The following is a 23,149-nucleotide window of genomic DNA, read 5'->3' as shown; positions in this document are numbered from 1 at the left end:
AATAATAATAATAATAATAATAATAATAATAATAATAATAATAATAATAATATTTATTTGTATCCCACCTCTCCCTGTATTGGATTGAGGCAAGTAACAACAAACAAAAGAACAATAAAAATGCTACACAGCAAGTCACAAGTAAAAACACAGCAAAAACACCCTAAAACTTCCTCCCACCCTAAAATGACGTTAAAACAACAATTTCCAATAAAATGCTCCCAATAAAATCAATCACAATCACAGTCCGATGGGAATGGCTATGCAACTAGAGAGTAAATCCCACTGTCTGCACTGGCTGCTCCTAAGGCAGCCTGTTTGTGCACAGCCTGACCACACGGCATGGCATAAAACCATGCCACTGGGTATTTTTTTTTTGTTGCCTCCCCACCATCTATGCACAAACACTCTGCCAGAAATTACCTAATGCCTATATGCCATCTCACTGGATGCCCAACGTTTTGATCGGCCACACAGTTACCCCTAAAATCCTCTGCTAGTAAAGGGCATCGGATCATCAGTGTGCCTAGTAAAACACTGGCAAAGCACTATCATGGATATCCCCCCCACATGATCACTTTATTCCATGCCTCCTTGGACTATCTGGTTTGTGTATGTTATACTTGTATCCAATGGAGGTGTCACACTCACTGTTTTGCATTGCTGCCCCAACCACTTGGGTATGAGAGCTCCATCCTATTTAAATGTGCACCTAAACTGATGTATTTATATGTAGCTTTAGGGATAGGATAGATCACTGCTTTAGAACCACTTTGACATTGGGGCATTTATATGCAGGTGTGAAGCTGTGCATTTTCCTAGCTAAATTGGAATTCCAGGTTCTTTTTACTCCATGTTTTAGCCCCAGAGTGCCATGTCAATCTGGTTTCTGCCTGCTTTGGAGCTGTATGTCATCTAAATGCTCCATCTTCAAAGTGGTTTGAAACCACTTTATTGGGCCCATGTGTTTCACTTCTGTGTGAGTCAATTCCCCATTAATTTCAACTCTCCTCTTATGTCTGTACATGCATTTGATGAAGTAGGCTCAAGTCTACAAAAGCTCATACTGCCAATTTCTTTCTTTCAGTTAGCCTCAAAGGTGTTACAAGATCTCTCCACATATTCTCCTCTTATGTCTGTTAGTTTTTATTTCTGATTTTCTGTATCATTATTTAGACTGAGCTTCAATTAACCCCTTGGCAATCATTAACTGTGTTTATTGTTCAAACAATGCTGGTACTCAATGATGATGCAAATCTATTTGTTAAATTTATATCTTTCCTATATTGAGTGAAAAAAGGGTAATTAAATGAAAACTTTTCCTCTGTACCGCCTTAACATTTCCTTCTCTGTTGGCCTCTATCTTTCTCTGTCCCTCTTCACTCCACTCATCAGGCTCTGCTTCAGGAAAATTTGATTAAACTGAAGCTATTAATTTACAGCCAAAGATTCAGCCAGATAATCCTATGTTCTCCCATCTCTCCTTGGAAATAAGCCCTACTGAATTCAATGAGGCTTACTCTCAGATAAGTGGATAGAGGGCCCCTCTATCCATTCTAATAAATATATTTTTCTTTGGTGAAGAGAGAAAGGAATGAAGACATTTTAGAACTTAGTCCCAGGACTAGGCTAGGTCAGCTAGGCCAGGCTACCAAAGCAAATGCTCTGGGTTTCTTTAATAATCATGTGTTCACTAGTTTCTGGGTTGCTTGTATTCCATCCTGGACAAATTTTACATGTGTTACTGTATGTGAATGACAGAGAAACAAAATTGATTAGAGCAAACATCACTTTATTTATTTAGCTTTACAATACAAAGTTAAGAGAATATAAACATAAGACCAATACAGAGAATAGTGGGTTAATTCGATATTTGATCTTTTGAAACTAGAGGTGCCAAATCTTGATCTTGCATGTAAAACACATACCCTAGCAATGATCTTTAGGCCATACTTCTTGACAGGGAATAGTAAGCAGAGTGGATATATTGTATTTTCCTCTATGACCAGTCCATTTGTACAGAGGAAGAATTCCTACATACACACACAAAATGTTTTTTGGGGAAAGCTATGAATTAAATTAGAAAATTTCAATTAAGAACAGGAAAGTTTGATCAGGGCAACATGATTTGTAGTTGTTCCCATCCAAGAATTGGGGGGGGGGGGCGCATGCTTGCCTACCATTTAAGTAAATGTTAAGCAGGAAAAAATGCTAGCTTGTGTTTGGATACACTCAGCACCATGGACAGAGAGCAGATAACTTGCATTGTGTTCAGTTATCTTTTCCCGTAGCAAAAGCACTGAATGGTTGTGAAACATCTACCTCTACCTGCAGATTTCTGAGCTTCAATTATTATCAATTCAGTTATCTTCCCATCTGTGTCCCAGGGGTTTAATGAACAAAAAGTGAGGTCAACATCATACCTTTTACTTTCTTAGGACACAACAAGATGCTTTGTGACTGTGATCTTTAAAACATCCTGAAGATATTCACTGTTAATACAAACTGTTATTTCATCATGGGATGTTCATTAAGTTAAGCAACATGCCATTTTAAAAAAATAATTTCAAGATAGTGAACAAAGCACACTTTTCTCTTGGATGACTGTTTGAAGGCTGCAAAATTCAGTACAGCCTTGGTTTTGTAATTTCAAGCATTTCCACTTCAGCTGTGGTATTATCTAGAATCTTTGCAGATGATTTAACATCTGCCAATTCACAGTCATTCTCAGCTAGACACTAGTCCAGAAGGTATAGTGCCTCCTTATGTTTAGTACACAATGGTGTCGAATTGTGAAGGATTTCTTTTTAGTTTCCATTGAAATATAAGAGTTTCTCTGTTACATTTTGGCTGGTTGGATATTTATATCATGCTGCATTCTAAATGCAGCCCATATCAACAAAAGGAAAATGAGATACTTATATAAATAGGGAGCATTCCCCCCCCCCCCCCAAAAAAACAACCCAATCCTTCCCTGTCTTGCTTTTTGGTCCCTGCCCACTACTTGTCTCATTACCAGGGCCTTTGGCACATATTGGGAGATCAGGCATGATTTTGCTGGATTAATTTTTTAGGATATCATCAGGGCAGTTCACAAAAGATTATACAGGCAAGGTAGGTTCACTGTCCAAAGCTTTTCATTCAGTATTTTTACAAATATTAATACAATTACAGGAAAGAAGGGATTTGGCATATAAGTGGGGAAGGTTAACTGTTTTCTTGAAGAGATATCCAGGGGTAGCCTGGTTGGCCATATAGCAAAATACATATAGCAAAATACAGCAACATCCCAAATCCACAAAACAGTGAGCCCACAGTGCTGGAGGGAGGAGTGGTTTGCCTGCTTGGATATCTCTCCATACCATCTTTACTGAGTGCAACAGCAGCAACCTCTTGACAAAATGTGACTAACTTCATCATATTTTTCTTTGTCCTGTACGATTTTTAAAACCATTGCCTGATGACGAAGCCAGGGGAGCTTTGAAAGTTTACAACATGCATTTTTGCATTTTGGTTGGGCCAATAAACATATCACTGTTTTGTGGATCTTGGAAGTTATTGTTTTCTTCAAGAAAATCCTTCTCCAAAACCTGCTGTTTGTTTCGTGGGGTATTTACAAACATCAAAGAGTTAACTGTATGTTGAACCACTGGATAAATAGCAGCTTCAGAGGCAAGAATCCCAGGACCTGGAAAAGGCATTGGAGAGAGGAGTCCCTGTATGGCTGCATTTTTTTAAAATCGAAAAAGGAAGGTAACCACCATGAGGTATATGTCAGAGACCTAATCTCACATCTAATTTGACCCTCAGAATACTGCATTGCTGCAAAACAGGCAACACGGCATTTGGTACTGATGGAGTACACAAGACAATCCCTGTCCTTCCCCTCCTTTTTAAATATTCCTTTAAATGCTAAATGGTTGTACCTTACAAGACACAATTTAAAATGGTCTGGTAAATCTGTGTAAAAGAGCATACACAGGTTTAACAAGGTGCTTGTACAGAGATCCACCAGTCCTCATTCTGAAAGAACAGGAGGGGCAAAGGACAGAATGGGTATAGAACAGGGGCAACAATTATCTATAGTAACATATATACAATACAGTGGCAATTGTCAAGTATGTCACACACTAAGGGCTAGCATCGCAAGATTTATTAAAGGAAATACGATTTCCATTGTTAATGTGTGTTGTGCCAAACTATGATAAAAGCAATATCTAAAACACTATAATGAAGATTGGTATGAATGACATAATGGAGATATGGGAAAATGGAACTGATTTCAACTTCTTATCATAAGGCACTGTTAGGATAGCAAGGCTGGTTCTGTTCCTAGTATATGAATGCAAGCCTATCATTCACATATTCAGTAGTTTGAGCAGCATTGTTGTAGTTTGGGAAGGGGGAAGTTGCCAGGATTTGGAAGTACCTTGTCCCTCCGGGGAATCTTGGCATCCCCATCCATTTTTCTTTTACTTTTAAAATTCCCCCAAATGGCTTCCTTCACAAACCCCAAGGAATAGTGTTGGGCACTTTCACCACATTTGTGGGCTCCTGCAGCCTATTTTGAAACAGGAAGGCAAGTGTTGTTGTTGGGGTTTTTGTATGTGTGTCTGTCATTTGTTGTTATGTGTATATGTTAATTAGTAATTCTAGATTATTTATTATGTTTGTTATGTTTGAAAATTTAATAATAAAATTTTAAAAAAATAAAACAGGAAGGCAAGTGGAAATCAACTTCTGTTTGTTTTTTAAAGACTTCTTTGGGACCTAAAATGGGGGCATGTGGAGAATTTGTGGCTGAACACGTTTTTGGAAAATATGTTTGTTGCCTTGGGGCCTCAGAAACAGTGCACCATGCTGAGGTTTAGAACATTTACATGAGTCAACCGTGCAACGCAGCAGCTAAAAAGGCCAATGCAATTTTAGGCTGCATCAATAAAAGTATAGTGTCTAGATAAAGGGAAGTAATAGTGCCACTGTATTCTGCTCTGGTCAGGCCCCACCTGGAATAGTGTGTCCAGTTCTGGGCACAATTTAAAAAGGATGTGGAGAAACTGGAGCATGTCCAAAGGAGAGCAACTAAAATGGTGAAGGGTCTGGAAGCCATGCCCTATGAGGAACTCCTTAGGGAGCTGGGGATGTTTAGCCTGGACAAGAGAAGGTTAAGAGATGATATGATAGCCCTGTTTAAATACTTGAAGGGATGTCATATTGAAGAGGGAGCAAGCTTGTTTTCTGCTGCTCCAGAGAACAGGACCTGGAACAATGGATGCAAGCTAAAGGAAAGGAGTTTCCACCTCAACATTAGGAGGAACTTCCTAACAGTAAGGGCTGTTCGACAGTGGAACAAACTCCCTCGGAGTGTAGTGGAGTCTCCTTCTTTGGAGGTCTTCAAACAAAGGCTAGATGGCCATCTGTCGGGGATGCTTTGATTTGGATTTCCTGCATGGCAGGGGGTTGGACTGGATGGCCCTTGCGGTCTCTTCCAACTCTATTATTCTATGATTCTATGAAAGTGTCTCCAGATGAGAGAAAAGTCCCTCAAAATCTCAGGTTTTGTTCCCACAGTTTTTATTTTGGCGATCTGCATGAAATTTTCTTCATCCCGAAGAATTTCCTAGGAACTTCCAAACTTACCTAGAACTTTTCATGCCTACTTCCCATCAGTTTAAATTAGCCCCAAAGCAAGTGTATCTCTACTTTGGTTGATTTTCCAAAATCAAATGTATCTCTACTTGTCTGTTTCTATCATCCTGCAACTAGCTACAGTGGCCATCACAAATAAGCACAACTACTGTTTCCAGGACACAGATTCAACAGAGATCAAGCAAGGAAAAACAGAATTTTTACACCAAAACAAAGTGATCTTTATGATTTAGCTAGGGCAATACTGCAAAAGCACTTTAAACCTATGACTGTAAGTCCTAAATATTTGAAAGGATGTCATGTTGAAGAGGGAGCAAGCTTGTTTTCTGCTGCTCCAGAAAACAGGACCCGGAGCAATGGATGCAAGCTGCAGGAAAAGAGATTCCACCTGAACATTAGGAGGAACTTCCTGACAGTTAGGGCTGTTCGACAATGGAATGCACTTCCTCGGAGGGTGATAGAGTCTCCTTCCTTGGAGGTCTTTAAACAGAGGCTGGATGGCCATCTGTCAGGGATGCTTTGATTTGGATTTCCTGCATGGCAGGGGGTTGGACTGGATGGCCCTAGTGGTCTCTTCCAACTCTATGATTCTATGATTCTAAATAATGATAATAATGAAGGTTCGATGGAAATCAGTTTCACTAATTTCAACGACACAAAATGGTTTATGATTCCACTATACACACCTGAGCTCTGTTGACACAAAATAGTATATTTGCACAGGTAAATACTGACACAATACAAAGTAACACTTCAGTTTATACCACAGACTTCTACAGGTGAAAGCACAGCAACCCTCTTAAAGAAAACCTTCATAGTAAAGTCATCTATAAACAAAAAATGTTCATATCCCATGCCTTTTAGCACAGTTATTGATAGGAGGGTTTAAACAAATATATAACATATTCATATATAATAAAAATTGGTCATTATGTCAGAATATTAACTTGGCAAACCAGCAGAGGGCAAGCTCAGTCTGCATATTCTTTCTGCATTCACCTTCCTCTGACAGAACAAGTAACTGCATATTTATCTTTTATTCGATACTCAGTGCAGACACGTCGCAACATACTGCACCTTATCGTACAGCAAGATGTAACTGCATTAATCACATCTGCCACTAAATGTCTTTTTAAGAAACCCAGTTAATATTTATTATAGTTGACTGAAAAAACAGCAAAACACAAACACACACACACACATAGCGACACATAGTTGTGTGCCTTCAATTCATTTCTGACTTATGGCAACCCTAAGGTGAACCTATCATGGGATTTTCTTGGCAAGTTTCTTCAGAGTGGGTTTGCCACTGCCATCCTCTGAGGCTGAGAGAGTGTGACCTACCCAAGGTGGCACAGTGGCTTTACATGGCTGAGCTGATATTCAAACTCTGTTCTCCAGAGTCACAGTCCAACATTCAAACCATTACACCACACTGGCTCTCTGAGAGATCAGGGTTCAATTCCCAGTGTGCCCATGGAAACCTACTCTGTGACCTTGGGCATGTCACACACTCTCAGCCCCAGAAAACCCCATGACAGGATGGCCTTCAAGTCACCATAAATCAGTAACTACTTGAAGGCATACAAGAACAACTACAAGAACAATAAAAATTATTTATTTCCTGCCTCACCTCAAGGCAGGGTACAACATGTGTGTGTGTGTGTGTGTGTGTGGTTGTTGTGTAATGACAACAACAACAACAACAGCAACATTTGTTTTTATCCCGCTTCTCCAAATAGATCGAATTGGCTAACAATAAAAACATCAGTAAAATATAATACAACTTATCATCATTGTATCCCAAACCCTCCCATCCACAATAAAATACAATTAAATTATTAAACAATTATTAAAACAGTTATTAAAGGTAGGGCAGAGACAGTTAGAGCAGTTGTTGAACAGCTGATTAAATTAATAAGAGATTGCTGGAATGTTAATCTGGAAATAATAATAATAATAATAATAATAGTAATAGTAATAATAGTAATAATAATAATAATAATAATAATAATATTTATTTACTTATACCCCTGCACTTAAGCCAAAAGGCTATCAGTTTCTTTAGGGAAGGCCAGATGACACTGGGCCTACCTCCTCTCTCTCTCTCAGAGGCCAGGATGGAATCAGGAAAGGCCTGTTGGAAGAGATATGTCTTGATTGCCTTTTTAAAGCAATCAAAACTGGTGATATGTTGGGTCTCTTCCGGCAAGCTATTCTATAATTTATACTTTTAAGTAGTTACTAACACACACACACACACACACACACACACGTGCACACACACATATTTCTTTTCTTTTTCTTTTAGGCCAAACTAGATATAATAGAGGACAGCTATGGTTGTTAACTCACTAGACTAAGCCTAATATATTTAACTAAGATAACTATATATTCTGTCCCTGTTTGCCTCAGCCTTCAATTCATGCAACACTTGCAATTCTCCCCCTTCTGCTATCTTTAGATTGTAAGCATCTTGGGGCAGAGATTTGTCCTTCCATAGTAAAGGTATGTACATTAGCTCACCATACTGACCATCAACCAATGGTCAATAATCAGGAGTTGTAGAAGGTTTAGTCCAACAACATCTAGAGGGCCACAGAATCCTTAATATGGTATACATGGCTGGCAATTCAGTTATTTAAAAAGGTTAAATTAGATATACTGAACAGTTTGGAGGTCTTTAAGCAGAGGCTGGATAGCCATCTGTTGGGTATGCTTTGAGTGGGAGTTCCTGCATGGCAGAATAGGGTTGAACTGGATGGCCCATGTGGTCTCTTCCAACTCTATGATTCTATCTATGCAATTGAGAGATGCTTAAAGTCCAGTCATTTGGCCAAAGCCAGTACAGATGCTCCTTAACTTTTTGATTCCTTACCAACATTCAACCCAAACTGAGTTCCAGAGTACAGTATTTAAATAATCCTGACTATGAGAACAAAGTGATATCCAACATGAATGGAAAGAAGAAGAAAGCATTAATGGAAGAAAAAAAGGGTGGGGGGGTCACATTCACCCATATTGCTCTTTATAATCTTGAGCTAGAATCCTCAGCTTGAAATGCTTCTCTTTCCAGCCAACCTTTGATCCCTTTTATTTATTTATTTTCTGTCTCTGCTTTTGGAGAAAAGATTTGTTTGCAAAGCAAATGAGCTGTAAATACCCAAAACTCATGCCAGAAGAGGCAATTGCCAGAATCTTGAACCAAATTGCCAAAAGAGGGGATTTCAACTAAACATGAAAAAGAATGCCCTGACTCTTCTCCAGCACTCTTCTTTTCTACAGCACCACATCTCAAATGAGTTGATTTTCTTTCTGTCAGCTTCCTCGATGTCCAACTCTCAACTGTGATGGGGAAAATAATGGTTTGAATGATTCTAGCTTTAGTGCTCTGTTGTACATGTATATCCTTACACTTTAGGATCTTGCCTAGTTCTTCATACATGATTCCTAGTCTTCTTCTGATTTCTTGACTGCAATCTTTGTTCTTTTCAATGTTTAACCCAAGGTACAGCAACTAACTATTTCGATTTCCTCATTATATCAGTTGAACTTGTGGAGATCTCTATGGTCATTATTTTTGTTTTCTTTATTTTCAGCAATATGCCTGCCTTTGCACTTTCTTCTTTGACCTTTCTTAGTAATTGTTGCAAGACTTTGATGTTTTCCGCTAGTAGTATGTTCTCATGATGATATCTCAGGCAGTTGATGTTCCCTCCTCCTGTCTTCACTCCTCCTTCTTCTGTGTCCATGCCTGCTTTCCTTACAATATGTTTTGCATATAAATTGAACAGATAGGGTTACAGAATGTCTGACCCCTTTGCCATATTTCTCCATATTCTGTTCTAACTGTAGCCTTTGTCTTAAGTACAGATTTGTCTTCAGGACTTTCAAATGTCATGTCAATGGCCTGGCTCCAACTGGCTGGAACCATGTACACAGTCTTATTTAGGATCTGGAAGTCCCAGCCCCAGTCTCGTGAGACTCCTCATATCTGGGGCAAGATTTTGCCCAGATCTTCTTCTAAACCTTGCGAGACCCAACTGGCCTCACAAGACTTGTCTTGAAGACCTCTGAGTGGTCATTTGGAGGGCAAGCAACAGCATATCTGTGCCAGCCCTGATCCCAGACTGGTGGAAACTGGACTGTTTCGTGAGGCATCAGGATGGGTCTTCTGGAATTCCTTGGTGTGTTCTGTTGGGATCATGTTTGTGATCCCTTATGCCTCTTCCTTTTCTTAACCCCACTTATACATCTAGATTTCTCTCTCCATATATGATTAGAGTCTATACAGCATAATTTTTAGCCTAATTTGGCTAAAATTAATGCTATAGTGCTATAGTTGCTGCAGTTTCTCTGTCAATGTCAATTTCCAAGTTCTATCTAACCATTTGCTGAACAGTGGTCACCAGTGGTCTTTTCAATGTACAGAGATTTCCTTTCTGCCCCCAGTGATTGTCCTTGAGGGACATACCCTGCAGAAGCACACACAGTTGGCGAAGGGTTCAAAATATGCAGCTAGTCTTAGCTTGGTTTTCCTGTTAAATCTTCTAACAGCAACATTGTATCCTGGATAATGAAACATTAAAGAGGAAGGCATAAGGTAAGACTAATGGGCCATATTTGGGCCAGAGGCCAAAGATTCCCCACTACTGAATTAAGATATACATATACAGATATATAAGATGACCATGCTCCTACAATCAGCCTCTATGTTTAAAGTGGGGAACAAAGTTGTTCAATCTATTGCACCGACCCCTTCATACAAAGACAGATTCTGCTTCTCAGCAGTTCAGCTCTGCTATTTATCTAAGCAGATCATGAAGCTACTGCCTCTCCCCCTTAGTTTAAAAGCAGCCATGTGATCTCAATTAACCTCTCATATCATTAATCTCCCCTGAAGGCATTATTACCCTGTCTCTCCAAATGTCATATCTGATCCATCCTTATCTGAGTGACAACACTTAACATGTAGTAAACAGTCACTTGCCTCCATGAAAGCAATTAGAAGAAGTGGTTCACATTTCTCCTAAAACATGTCTTCACTTTAGTAAAAAGAACTTAGACAAAATGAAATAAAGGTTGTTTTTAAAAGTTGTGCCCCCGCCCCCCATACCTCATAGCTGCATCCCAAATAGATCATATATTCTTATACTTGAGCAGAGAATTTTGCCTGGAATTTTATTAAACCAGGACCTGAATATAATAAATCACCTAAACAGAAGGAGGAGGAGGAGGAGGAGGAGGAGGAGGAGGAGGAGGAGATGATGATGATGATGATGATGATGATGATGATGATGATGATGATTAAATAAAACAAGATTCTGAGATATGAATGACTATATTTTCTGTTTCTTCTCACAAACTCTAGGGAGCTTCAATAATTTCTATCATCAATTTCATTCACAAATTTAACCTTGTTTAGATAACACATGTATATTCTCCATCGTGAAAGTTTCATGTTTGAGCTTTTCCTTTAGGCTAGGCCCAAACACTAAGCAAGGTCAGCCCTGGTTAGTACTTGGATGGAAGATAGCCAATGAATTCCAGATTTTATAGGCTATATTTCAGAGGAAGAAACTGGCAAAACCACCTTGCCTAAGAAAATCCTATTAAATTAATGGGGTCACCATAAGTCAACAGGCAACTTGAAAGCACGTACTCACACAGTTACTCCTGCCCAACCTCCACTCATTCTCCCTCCAAATTGTGCATTAATGCAGGGTATTTCTTACAGCTGCAATTTTCTTACAGGGTACAACCAGACTGATTGGGAACAACTATAATCAGAAGCCCCAATCTCCTTCCTTTCCATGAAACTTAAAGCCTCCACACGGTTTAGAGTACCACAAGAAATAAGGAAAATATTTTGACGCCTTTGTTAAAAATAAAAATTGAAATGAATGGTTCTAAAGTTCACATCATGGAGCACATTTTCAAAAGTGATAGAAAACAGTTCCTGAATTCTGTATATTTAACTCAGTTTTCCTATTTGACATGTATGTATTACAGAGACAATGCAAAGATAAATATTTTGAAAAACCATTAAATTAATATTTACACATCACTTTGAGATATTTTAGACAAGTAGCAGAGAGGAAATCTGAGGTACTTGATAAATTCAACAAAGCATCCATTAAAAAGGCCCCCCCCCCCCTTTTTTCTCGCAATGGTCGTCTGAGGGACCAAACAGAAAATACTTTCCCCCCCCCCCACAATTTTGGAAGGATGTGTCCATGGCTCAGTCCACCAGCTACAAATTGTCTTGGTCTATTTTCCAACAAGAGCACCTTTTCCACTTTCCCATACTATCTTTACCTTATAAACCCTGTCCACGTAAACTTGTAATACATGAAGGATTTATTCACAGATTGCGCTAAGAGCACAGTGCACAGCAGTAGCATTCCACGCAAGCATGATGGTTATGTAAGGTCCACAGATTACTTTTATGTTCTTTTAAACAAGATGCCTACAAAGATACGAAGTATGTTGAGATCAGTACTAGAATCTGAGAAGGGCATCTTTGGCAATGAGAGTTCCATGTCCTTAGAACAGATGTGAAATACCACCCAGTGTGCTTCAGGTATTGACAAGAAAGAAAGGCCTCTGTCCTTGGCATGTTAAAGCCCAAGTAAGTTCATATGGGACAATAAATTATTTTAGATAAGTATGTGATAAGTATTCTTTCCCATTTAATTCTTAATTCCATAATTCTTTGTTTCTCATAAATCTTTGTTAGACTTTTTTGTGCTAAGAAAACTCCATCAGAAATATGCCTCCATGTGCTTTCCCACATGATTATGGCAGTTTTATCACTTGATTTCTGGAATATATAAAACTACTATCACAGATAGTTCATGGCATCAGCAAATTACCCACTGTAGGAAATATACAAGAATGAAACTCCAGCTATCATGTTGTTTGCTAGCATGAATCCTCCTTGGGGCTGAATCTTGCAAGCCGGTGAAGTTGTAGTTATCAAGTATTAAGCTTATCATACCCCAGCACACCACTTAGTGATAAGTACTGAATTCATGAGATAGAATGCTCCACTAACCATAATGGTTAAGCTTCAGTAGACTTCATTGTAACCAAGGCATCCTGTGATTGTAGTAACTGATACAAGACACATCTCTCACACACATACCCCCTACAGATTTGCCAGATAACTGGATTTGAGTTTGGTGCTTTGAAGCTGGGCAATATGGCAATGACACTCTCTGGCAATGACACTAAATATTATTTGTGATTTGGGTTTTGATTTAACAGAACTCTGGCATAGGATTTATCATCTCCTACACCACAAAAATATGACACATTTTAAACTGCAACAATTACAACATAAAGATAGAGATACTATGAATGCCATGAGACAGAATGCTGCATATCTTATTGAAAGGCATTTAAGTATCAGTTCATTATCATCCATCTGGACAAGGAGGAAGATCATGGTAATAATAATAATAATAATAATAATAATAATAATAATAATAATAATAATAATAATATTTATTTATATCCCACCTCTTCTGTTTGGGGATTGAGGCGGGTAACAACAGAGTTTATGATACACAATATAAAAACAATAAAACTCACAGAACCCTGACCTAACCCTCCCTCCCAAACTATAAAATTAACATAAAACATGATTAAAATATATAACAATGCAATACAATATCACAAGATTATTTTACAATTCATGAATGACGAGGAGATATAGAAGGAAGGATGGATAGAATCGGTTCTGGGACGTTATCACTCAGGGAAGGCCTGCTGGAAGAGAAGGGTTTTTATCACTTTTTTAAAAGCCTCCAATGAGGATAATTGGCGAATCTCTTCCGGCAGCTCATTCCAAGCTTTAGGAGCCGTAGCAGAAAAAGACCCCCGGGAGGTCACTGCCAATCTGGTCTTTTTTGGATGTAAAAGATTTTTCCCGGAGGAATGGAGTGTACAGGGAGGATTATTTGGGAGGAGGCATTCCTTCAAGTAGACTGGACCCAGGCCACGTAGGGCTTTGTCGGTAATAACCAACACCTTGTACTGAGCCCGGAAGCTAATAGGCAGCCAGTGTAATGACTTTAGAATAAGTGTAATTCGGTCAAACCTAGATTTTCCAGTGACCAGTCTGGCTGCCATGTTTTGTATCAGTTGAAGCTTCCGAACATAGCACAAGGGTTGCCCCATGTAGAGCGCATTACAGAAATCAAGACGAGAGGTTACCAGGGCATGTACAACCGTTTCTAGGTCCCGCTGCTCCAGGTAGGGACACAACTGACGTATCAGCTGAAGCTGATAAGAGTCACTCCTGGCTGCTGCATCAATCTGAGAGGACAGATAAAGCGATGAATCCAGGAGCACCCCCAAGCTGCAGACGCAGTCCTTCAGGGGAAGTGTGACTCCATCTAGGACTGGCGAACATATCTCCAAACCTGGGTTGGGGTTGCCTATCACGAGTACCTCCATTTTGTTTGAATTCAACTTAAGTCTATTTTTCCTCATCCAATCCATTACCAACCTCAGGCAGTCACTCAGAGGGGTAGCTTTGCTTCCCACTTCAATGAACTATTATTGGATAAAAGCAGATTGCCCTTCTCTGGAACTAGACTTGTGTTAGAACCATTCAACAGTCCATGAATCAAGGGATTGTCTGAACCTCTTCTGTCTTGCCAGTATATTAAGAATAGGTGAAACAATCCATAATCCAATCCTTTAAAAATAATCATTTTCTTGCATTTTTCAAGAAAAGAGCACAAAAAACCACTCACAAAACACCCCCTACTGTTTCTAGCCCCTCCCCCAGCCTTCATATCTCTAGTTTTCCATCAAAACCTATTTCTTGCACTGTTTTCTCATTATTTCAATATTTCTGTTGCCTATTTTTTCTTCTTCTTTTGCCAGTACAACATAATCCTGGACCAGCAGTGGGTGGTGATTCTTATATCAATAGGGTGGTGAATCCATTCCAAGTGTTCATCTGAAGTCTTTATCAATGACATGGATGACAGTATTGGGGGCATACTTATCAAATTTGCAGATGACACCAAATTAGGAGGAGTAGCAAATACTCCAGAGTACAGGATCAAAATTCAAAATGACATGAATAGACGAGAAAGCTGGGCAAAGCTAACAAAATGAAATTCAACACGGAGAAATATAAGGTACTGCACTTAGGGTGGAAAAATACACAGATATAGGATGGGGGACACCTGGCTGAACAAGACTGTGTGAAAGGGATCTAGGAGTCCAAGTAGACCAGAAACTGAACATGAGTCAACAGTGTGATGCAGCAGCTAAAAAGGCCAACGCGATTTTAGGTTGCATCAATAAAGTATAGTGTCTAGATCAAGGGAAGTAAAAGTCCCACTCTATTCTGTTTTGGTCAGGCCCCACCTAGAATACTGTGTCCATTTCTGGGCCCCACAATTTAAAAAGGACATTGAGAAACTAGAGCGTGTCCAAAGGAAGGCAACTAAAATGGCGAAGGGTCTGGAAACCATGTCCTATGAGGAACGGCTTAGGGAACTGGGTATATTCCTAAGCCTGGAGAAGAGAAAGTTAAGGAGTGATATGATAGCCCTGTTTAAATATTTGAAGGGATGTCATATTGAGGAGGGAGCAAGCTTGTTTCTGCTGCTCCAGAGAACAGAACCTGGAACAATGGATGCAAGTTACAGGAAAAGAGAATCCACCTCAACATTAGGAAGAACTTACTGACAGTAAGGGCTGTTCGACAGTGGAACACACTCCTTCCTCAGAGTGTAGTGGAGTCTCCTTCCTTGGAGGTCGTTAAACAGAGGCTGGATAGCCATCTGTCGGGGATACTTTGATTGAGATTTCCTGCATGGCAGGGGGTTGGACTGGATGGCCCTTGTGGTCTCTTCCAACTCTACGATCCTATGATTCTATAAACTGAAACAGCTGCCCAAGGTGCTAAACCTACCTTAGATAGCTGCTTTAAAGTCTGATCTAAACCCAGGAGCACTGTCATGGAAGCCATCAACTGCCATTTCTCAGGACTAAATCCAACGCCGCAGTTTAGCTGCTGAATTATACTACTGTTACGCCAAGATTCAGAGACATATGATTTATGTTCCTGGGCTTAGCAGGACTTTTATTTTTCTTGCCTGGCCCAGTGACAGGATCACCACCTACTCACTATCTTAAGGTGTGCAAAAAAATAAAAAAAGATTTTGGCAATGAAAAGATTTCTGAGCGCCTTTACATACTGTACAATGAATCAGCCATAAAACTGGGGAAGAGCGGGGGAGAAGGTACAGGATGACTGGGCCACACAGGAATCTTCTGGTATAGTTCACTCAATAATTTGCAATAGCAAGTGCTTTTAATCCCCTGTTCACTTATTTTTATTTAATTAATTTTTAATTCCCTCTTTATTTTTAAACAAAAGCTGCAACAAAAAGTACCACTTTGCATATGTCTATCCATCCATCAGTTTATTTATAACACATCTCTCCACAAAAGTGGGACTTTTGGCAACTTACAGAATAATAAGGGATACTAGAGAAAACACATAAAGCTAAAAAGTATACAAAAATTAAGATTAAAGTAATATTAAACTAACTATAGAATCAAATCCAAATAAAACGTATATTTAAAAGTATAGTTTGAAAACAGTACAGCACTAAAACGAAGAGCCTATTATATGAAACAATCAGTTCTCAAATGCATGATGGAATAGAACAATCTTCACCTGACAGTGGAAAGGCAACAAGGAGGAAACCAGCCTAGCCTCCCAAGAAAGGAAGTTCCAAAGTGTAGTTCTAGAATTAAATCTCTGGTCCACTGCAAGATTTTTAGTTGAATACACAGGACTTTCCAGTATATGGTTCATAAAAAGACACAAGTAACAACCATATGAGTGTTGGAGTAAGACCCCAGGAGACCACATCCATGCTCAGGCCATTGAAACCCACTATGTGACTTAGGGCAAATTACATTCTCTTAACCTATGAAGAAGACAGTGGCAAAATCCCTCTGAATAACCATTGCCAAGAAAACCCAAGGTTAGGGGTCACCATCAGTCGGAGTTGATGTGAAGACTCATAACAACAAATTAAAGTTTTAATTAAGTTTTAGTAAAAAAAAAGCGTTAACAAAGTTGGTGTAACAGTCTGGAAGTCTGATCCCACCTGCACCAAAATAATGAAAACTCCTTTGTATCAACCAAGGAAACTTTTTTTGGATCCCAGACTATAACTTTACTGCACTACAAGAAATGTGGTGGGGTTTGTTTTAATGATGTACATTTTACAGACCATAAATATATGTGACAGATATGTTTTATAAATAGAAAGTTAAATAAAGAAATTCAATTAAAATTTTTGCCACCTCCTCATGGCTCATGTCACCATAAAAGCTGTTTGCTCTCAGATTAACACTGTACTTGAGATAAATTTGGGGGAGCAGGAGAACATAATAAATGAAGGTCTCAACTGCAAAGAGATAAACATAGAAGATAAGTGTACTTCGTATTTGTTTACATTAGTGTGAATTACACAACTAATTTGTTAAAGCATTTGCCTCAGAAGATAAACTTTTATTTAGAAAGGAAGGCAAGAAGAATTCCTGATGGAAGGAGGACCACAGCAAGGGAAGGGGGACAACATTTTTAATGTTGTATATTCTCATGCCCTCCTCCAGCAGAGTGAAACCTGTCAGATAGCTTTATCATATGAGATTGAAAATAGAATCCTACACAGGTTTGCTTCATCATAAATCCACTGAAGTCAATGGGATTTACATCTGAGTAGACAGACACAAGAATATACTGTGAAATAAATACTCTTGCCTTGCTAGTTCCCTCCTGCTTTTCCATTATCCATTCATAGGATTTCAAATTGTATCATAGAATCATAGAGTTGGAAGGGACCTCATGGGCCATGGAGTCCAACATCCATTCAGTTCACGATCTCCAGCTAAAACATTCCAGCCACTTTTTGAAGATATCCAAAAGGAAACTGCACCATTTCACTAGGCCATTGGTTCCACTGCCAAACAATTCTTGTTGTCATCCTAAACTCACACAAACATGTAAACAAGCCTATTATGTGTTTTCATTCGGTTTTAAAGTATGCAGGGCAACATCATGGCGCTGTCCTCTTGTGGTCTAGTAAGCACCATACTGATGGCTTTATTAGGGCAGGCAACCTACGGCCTTCTGGATGTTGCCTGAATTCAATTTCAACCAGATCCAACCAGCCTAGCTATGGTAAGGAATGATGGGAACTGAAGACCAACATTTTCCATTACTATAATCTCTACACTGCCTTATAGCAGAGGTGCAAAGTGTGCCCCTGAAATCCCCACTACCAGTCTCCTAAGGACCCCAATCATGTTTTTTAAAGATGATGCAGTTTTTGCCTTGAAGTCACACAGAAAACCTCAAATATGCAAAAACATCCTGCACTCAGCCCTAGAACACTATTACCAAATACTTCCAGTTTTGTCTCCAATCAGCCTCAAAATGACAGCAGGAACAGATGTGCCTTCACTTCACTTTATATGTAATAAATAATAATAATAATAATAATAATAATAATAATAATAATAATAAATTGTTTATTTATAAACCGCTTTTCCCAGGATGAAAGCGGTGTACAACATATCAGTAAAAACAATATCACAAATAATGTATTAAAAATGCACATTAATACAAATTAATTCCAAAAGCAATTAGCTAAAACATGCGATTTAACATTATTAAAATCCTAAATGTCAATACATCAAGGTCAATAGGGGGAAGACATTATTACAAGGAATTGGGAGGATAGGCTTGTATATGTACACTTCTAAGAAGTCACTGTTACTTATGCTGTTATATACACACTTCTTGTTAGCCACCTTGAGTCCCATTTGGAAAAAAGGTGGAATATTAATAAATTAAATTAAGAATTAAATTATTCCATTATTAGCATATTGATACACAGGTTGCATGCCAGACTAAACTAAGTTGATGGACAAAGGTTGGTTGTTGTTTTGTCAAAGGGCAAAAGGTCAAATCCTGGGTATAAAGAGCTGCCACAATTTTAAAAGGCTGGAAGGATTGTGGGCAGGGTAAATCTGCTCCCCAATTTTACTCTAAAGCTTCTTAACTGGGGGATTATACATAATAAGTGCCTAATTCTAATAGGGTCTCCTTCACACTGGACAACTGTAGTACAGTGGGCCGTTTGTATCAACAGGGGTTTGGTCCCATGGATACCAAAATCTATTTATCCATGTTCCCTTATATACAATGGTGTAGTAAAAACGGTGCCCTTTATGTAAAATGACAAAATGAAGGTTTGCTCTTCAGAGTACATATTTCTAATTAATATTTTCAAGCCTTGAATGCTTGAATTCATGGATGCCGAACGTGTGGATACAGAAGGCCGGCTGCAATGTGTTACCACTTTAACTGCCACGGCTGCATCCTACAGAATCCTGGTATTTGTGGTCTGGTGAGGCATTGCAAATCTCTCTTGAAAGAGAATTCTAAATACCTCTAAAAATCATAGATTCCCAGGATTCCACAGAATGGAGCCATGTGAGTTAGTCCTATCAAAGTACTATAACTGTTTAGTATGAAACAGGCCTAATTAGATCATTGATCTATTTTCTATCTACTCTCTCTGAATGGAAAGAGTGATTGGACTTTCCTTCTGTCATTCTTTGGCCACAGAGAATAGCCCTTCCTAACCAAACCTGGAGACAAGGATTTAATATGAGACCTTTTTGAGGCAAAGTACACCTATTATCAGAGATTAAAAGGCCATTTTCCACCCAAATTAGCACATCCTGAGAGTTTGCTACTATAGTTGCATTTTTAAAATAAGTTAACTCTTTGCTTTCTCATTTGACAAAAGTAGATATTAATCACAATTATTATTAAGTTTCTCAACACTGTATTTCATGGCATGCCTGAGATTCAAAACAGTAACATTTGCAAGATTTAAGTGTCTTCAGAAACTGTAATGCTTTGATACAATTGTCCCTTAAAGTTAGACTATTACAGGAATTAACAAGAGAAATATAAATTACTTTTAATGAAAGGTTCCAGCACATAAAGTAGGAAAAGGTCTGTTTGAAGATTAAATACCTTAATGATGACCAAATACTTAAAGCTTTAAGGGAAAAATCCATTCATCTCTAGCAAGGCAGCAACATCTTTATCTGCTGCTATTGTCAGGGATGATGGGAGTTGTAGCTCTTCACCTCTGGCTTGAACTCACCACCTGGTTGTGCACCGCGCTGACCAGTTTTGGCCAGTGGTTATAGCTTAGCAAGAGTTACAGAGAACAGGCTGAAGACCCCAACAAACTCTCCAAGCCTTCTCACTCTTGCTTCCACAGAAGTCTTCACCCTTCTTCTGGATCCAGCTGGTTCTTGTAGCTTCACCCAAGACACCAGACAACTCAGTAGTCTTAAATAAAAGATCTACTTTATTCTACTATATACAGCTCCAAAACTATCCAACACAACAATACTCAACTCCTCACTATCCACTCTACAATCCACTCTACAACCCACAAAATACATTGGGATGCATAGTCATTATTATAGTCAATGCATGGTACCACCCACTGTTGTCTGTTTCCACCCAGTAGGCGTGTACATCATTCTCATTGGTTCTCTTGGTTCATCCTACAATTAATGATTTCATCATCTCAGCCTTGACCACTTAACAATTCTCAGGTGTGTCCAATTATCCACTTTACATTTCTTGTCCTTGGCATTCAGGACTTGTTAATTGTATTACCATTTACACCTGTGTGGTTCTCAATTGGCTTCTGCTGAGTCACCCTGACTCTCACATACATGTTTTATTTCATTTACTGTATAACCCATGTTGCTTTTTCCTTAACAGCTATTATAGTATATACACATATATAAGTCTAGAAATTTTAGTCAAAAAATTGACCCAAAAAACCTGGGCTGAATTATCCATGGGTCAATGAACTTTAACTCTTATTTTAAGAAAGGGAACTATCCCCTTCACTGAGTACAATGGCAAAAGGTGAGAGCTTAGTCTGTTCTAGGAGCACTTAACACTTTAAAAAGCACCAAGATCTTTTACTCTCTCTGGCACAGTGTCGTTTCTCTCCTTTTGAATGTCTGGGTAGAAAAATGGTGGTGGTGCTACTCCTCAAAGGTCTTTGGTGCTACTCCTCAAAAGAGCACCAAGAAGAATCAGGCTGCCAAGGATCTGAATAAGACATTTGTGTTTGTCAGCTTTTCTGGATTAAAATCAGGCAAAGTTATCACACTAAAGTTAAAAGTTATCACAACACTGTTAATATAATCACAATTTTTTTGCTTTGGTTTTTCATCATTCTTGGGATATGTGCATTTTCTTAGCCCCGCCTGTGCCTGGTCACCTCTTCCAGAAAGCGCATAGCCATGGTTTACCGTAGTTCCCCCCTCATCCATCCAGCCGTTAGGGCAGTGATTCCCAAACTCTGGCCCTTCCAGGTGTTTTGGACTTTGGCTCCAAGAATCCAATAGCATTGGTCAAGATGGCTGAGGCTTCTTGGAGCTGAAGTCCAAAATACTTGGAAGGCCAGCGTTTGAAAATCACTGCTTTAGGGTGACCACAAACAGTTATGCATGCCAGAATTTTGTAAGTTCTTTGGCATTGTTTTCCTTTGCTTTCTCCTTTACAGGTCCCTAAGTTCCAGGAGTCAAATCAAAATGGCTTCAAAATGTTCCCTCAACTTATACATGAAGTCAACTTACAGTTGAGTATATATGGTACTTACATTTTAAAAATACTTATAATGCACAGAAAGCATGGTAGCATAAGACAGAAGACATCCTTGGAAAGTTTGTACCACTCACCATAAAAGAATGTCCCTGAAAAAGTAGTATGTAGGTGGAGGGCAGCAAGTTACAAGAATGGAACATATAGTAAATGACAGTACGGATGACTACCCAGATGAGAGGCAAAATAGAACATAGAGAGAATGGAGAAGAGGTTTCATAATGGAATCTCCTGTTTTTAAAAGGTGCCTGAAGGAAGCTTTCATTATTACTTGAGCTTTGGTGCCAAGGGAAGGGGGATTTAACCCCTCCTTCTACATCAATTTCCTGTTCTATTGAATATCTGCCCTGCTCCCATGTTGCTGTTATCTCTAATAATGGAAATATACAGTACACTAACAACTTCAAGGGAAGACTAGAAACAGCGTTAACACAAATGTGGACTGAGAGACCACAGAAGTTCTTCTTCAAGTCTGTTAAGCTTCTTAACCAGACCATTTTTAACTTTTATTGTTTCTAGTTTATCCTTGTGGTGTAGTGGTTTGAGTGCTGCCCTGCAACTCTGGAGATCAGAGTTTGATTCCCCACTTGGCTGTGAAACCAGCTGGATGACCTTGGCCAAGCCACATGCTCTCAGCCTCAGGGGAGCAATGGCAAACCTCCTCTGAACCAATTTTGCCAAGAAAACCTGATTATAAGTGCACCTTAGGGTTGCCATAAGTCAGAAATGACTCGAAGGCACACAACATGCAGCAAAAGCTGGGAGATATTATGTACAATTATTTTTCAATATTTTAAAAAAATAAAGTAAAATAAGCAGTGTTGATAGCTCCAATGCCAATTAGCTCTAGAGCCTAAAAACAAACAAAGAACAAAAAAAACCTATAGCTGCAACTAAGTGCAAACTAAATTGATAAAAGCTAAGAGCGACTCCCAATGAAGGCCTGGGCTCACAGTAACTACAACCAAAGTATATAAGACCTTTATGCTCCCATCATATCCAGAGGAGAAAAAAAGTATAACAAAACTTACTGAATAATGTCAGCAGTTATGTCATTTTCAGAGGCTATTTGGAGCAATTAAAAACAAATAAAGGAAAAAAAGTTAAGATAAGCCACAGAGCTCATGCAAAACCGCCATTCACACCACCATCTTGGCTCCCTGTAGAAACAGTGCATGTGGGAAAGGATAGCAAAACAATGCAGGGCACCAGTACTCTCAAATGTTGCTTTTGGAATATCTGAATAGATTTCCCATATTATTCTGTCCCAGCCACAGATCAGCTCTAACTTCTCTTTAAAAACATAGCAAAAAACATAGCAAGGAGCAATGTAGCAATCTTCAAAAGACTGGGCCCAGAATGAAGCCTCACAAAATTTGTCTTGATTGAAAAAGTTTAATCTGTGCATATGTAAAATATTCTGCCTGCAATTATCCTATAGCAGTGAATCCATTTCAGACTTAACATCCTGTAGCCACAAAAAGCTGTTTTATGACCAAATCAAACGCTTAATCACCAAGTCACAACCTCATCCTGCTGCTCTTTCAGCAACAAACCACAAGCCAGTTCAAGATTGAACTACATTGAACTACTCAGCAATTAGCACAGGCCAATAATACAGTTGCATTCAGAAAGAAAACTAAAGCTGGTTCTCTCCACTACAATCACACAACTTTTCATCTATGAAATTATGAATGTATTGGCTGGAATTTGTTTAGGACCCCCACATAGATAGTAAAA

General features: G+C 38.9%; 1 protein-coding gene and 1 long non-coding RNA gene across 2 annotated transcripts in view; one reads left to right on the top strand and one right to left on the bottom strand.

Moving 5' to 3' along the window:
• DPP6 (dipeptidyl peptidase like 6) overlaps positions 1–23,149 on the bottom strand; it is a 652,679-nt gene that overhangs the window by 582,469 nt on the left and 47,061 nt on the right. The gene's annotated exons all lie outside the window — the stretch shown is intronic.
• Positions 1–23,149, top strand: part of LOC121934704 — a 37,956-nt gene that overhangs the window by 12,547 nt on the left and 2,260 nt on the right. The window contains exon 2 of the long non-coding RNA XR_006104665.1: positions 21,312–21,385. This is a non-coding gene — a long non-coding RNA (uncharacterized LOC121934704). The remainder of the gene's footprint in view (positions 1–21,311; positions 21,386–23,149) is intronic.

The sequence above is a fragment of the Sceloporus undulatus genome, chromosome 6, assembly GCF_019175285.1.
Source record: "Sceloporus undulatus isolate JIND9_A2432 ecotype Alabama chromosome 6, SceUnd_v1.1, whole genome shotgun sequence".
Lineage (NCBI taxonomy): Eukaryota > Metazoa > Chordata > Lepidosauria > Squamata > Phrynosomatidae > Sceloporus > Sceloporus undulatus.
The sequence above is the reverse complement of the archived record's forward strand: the minus strand, read 5'-3'. Positions and strand labels throughout refer to the sequence as shown.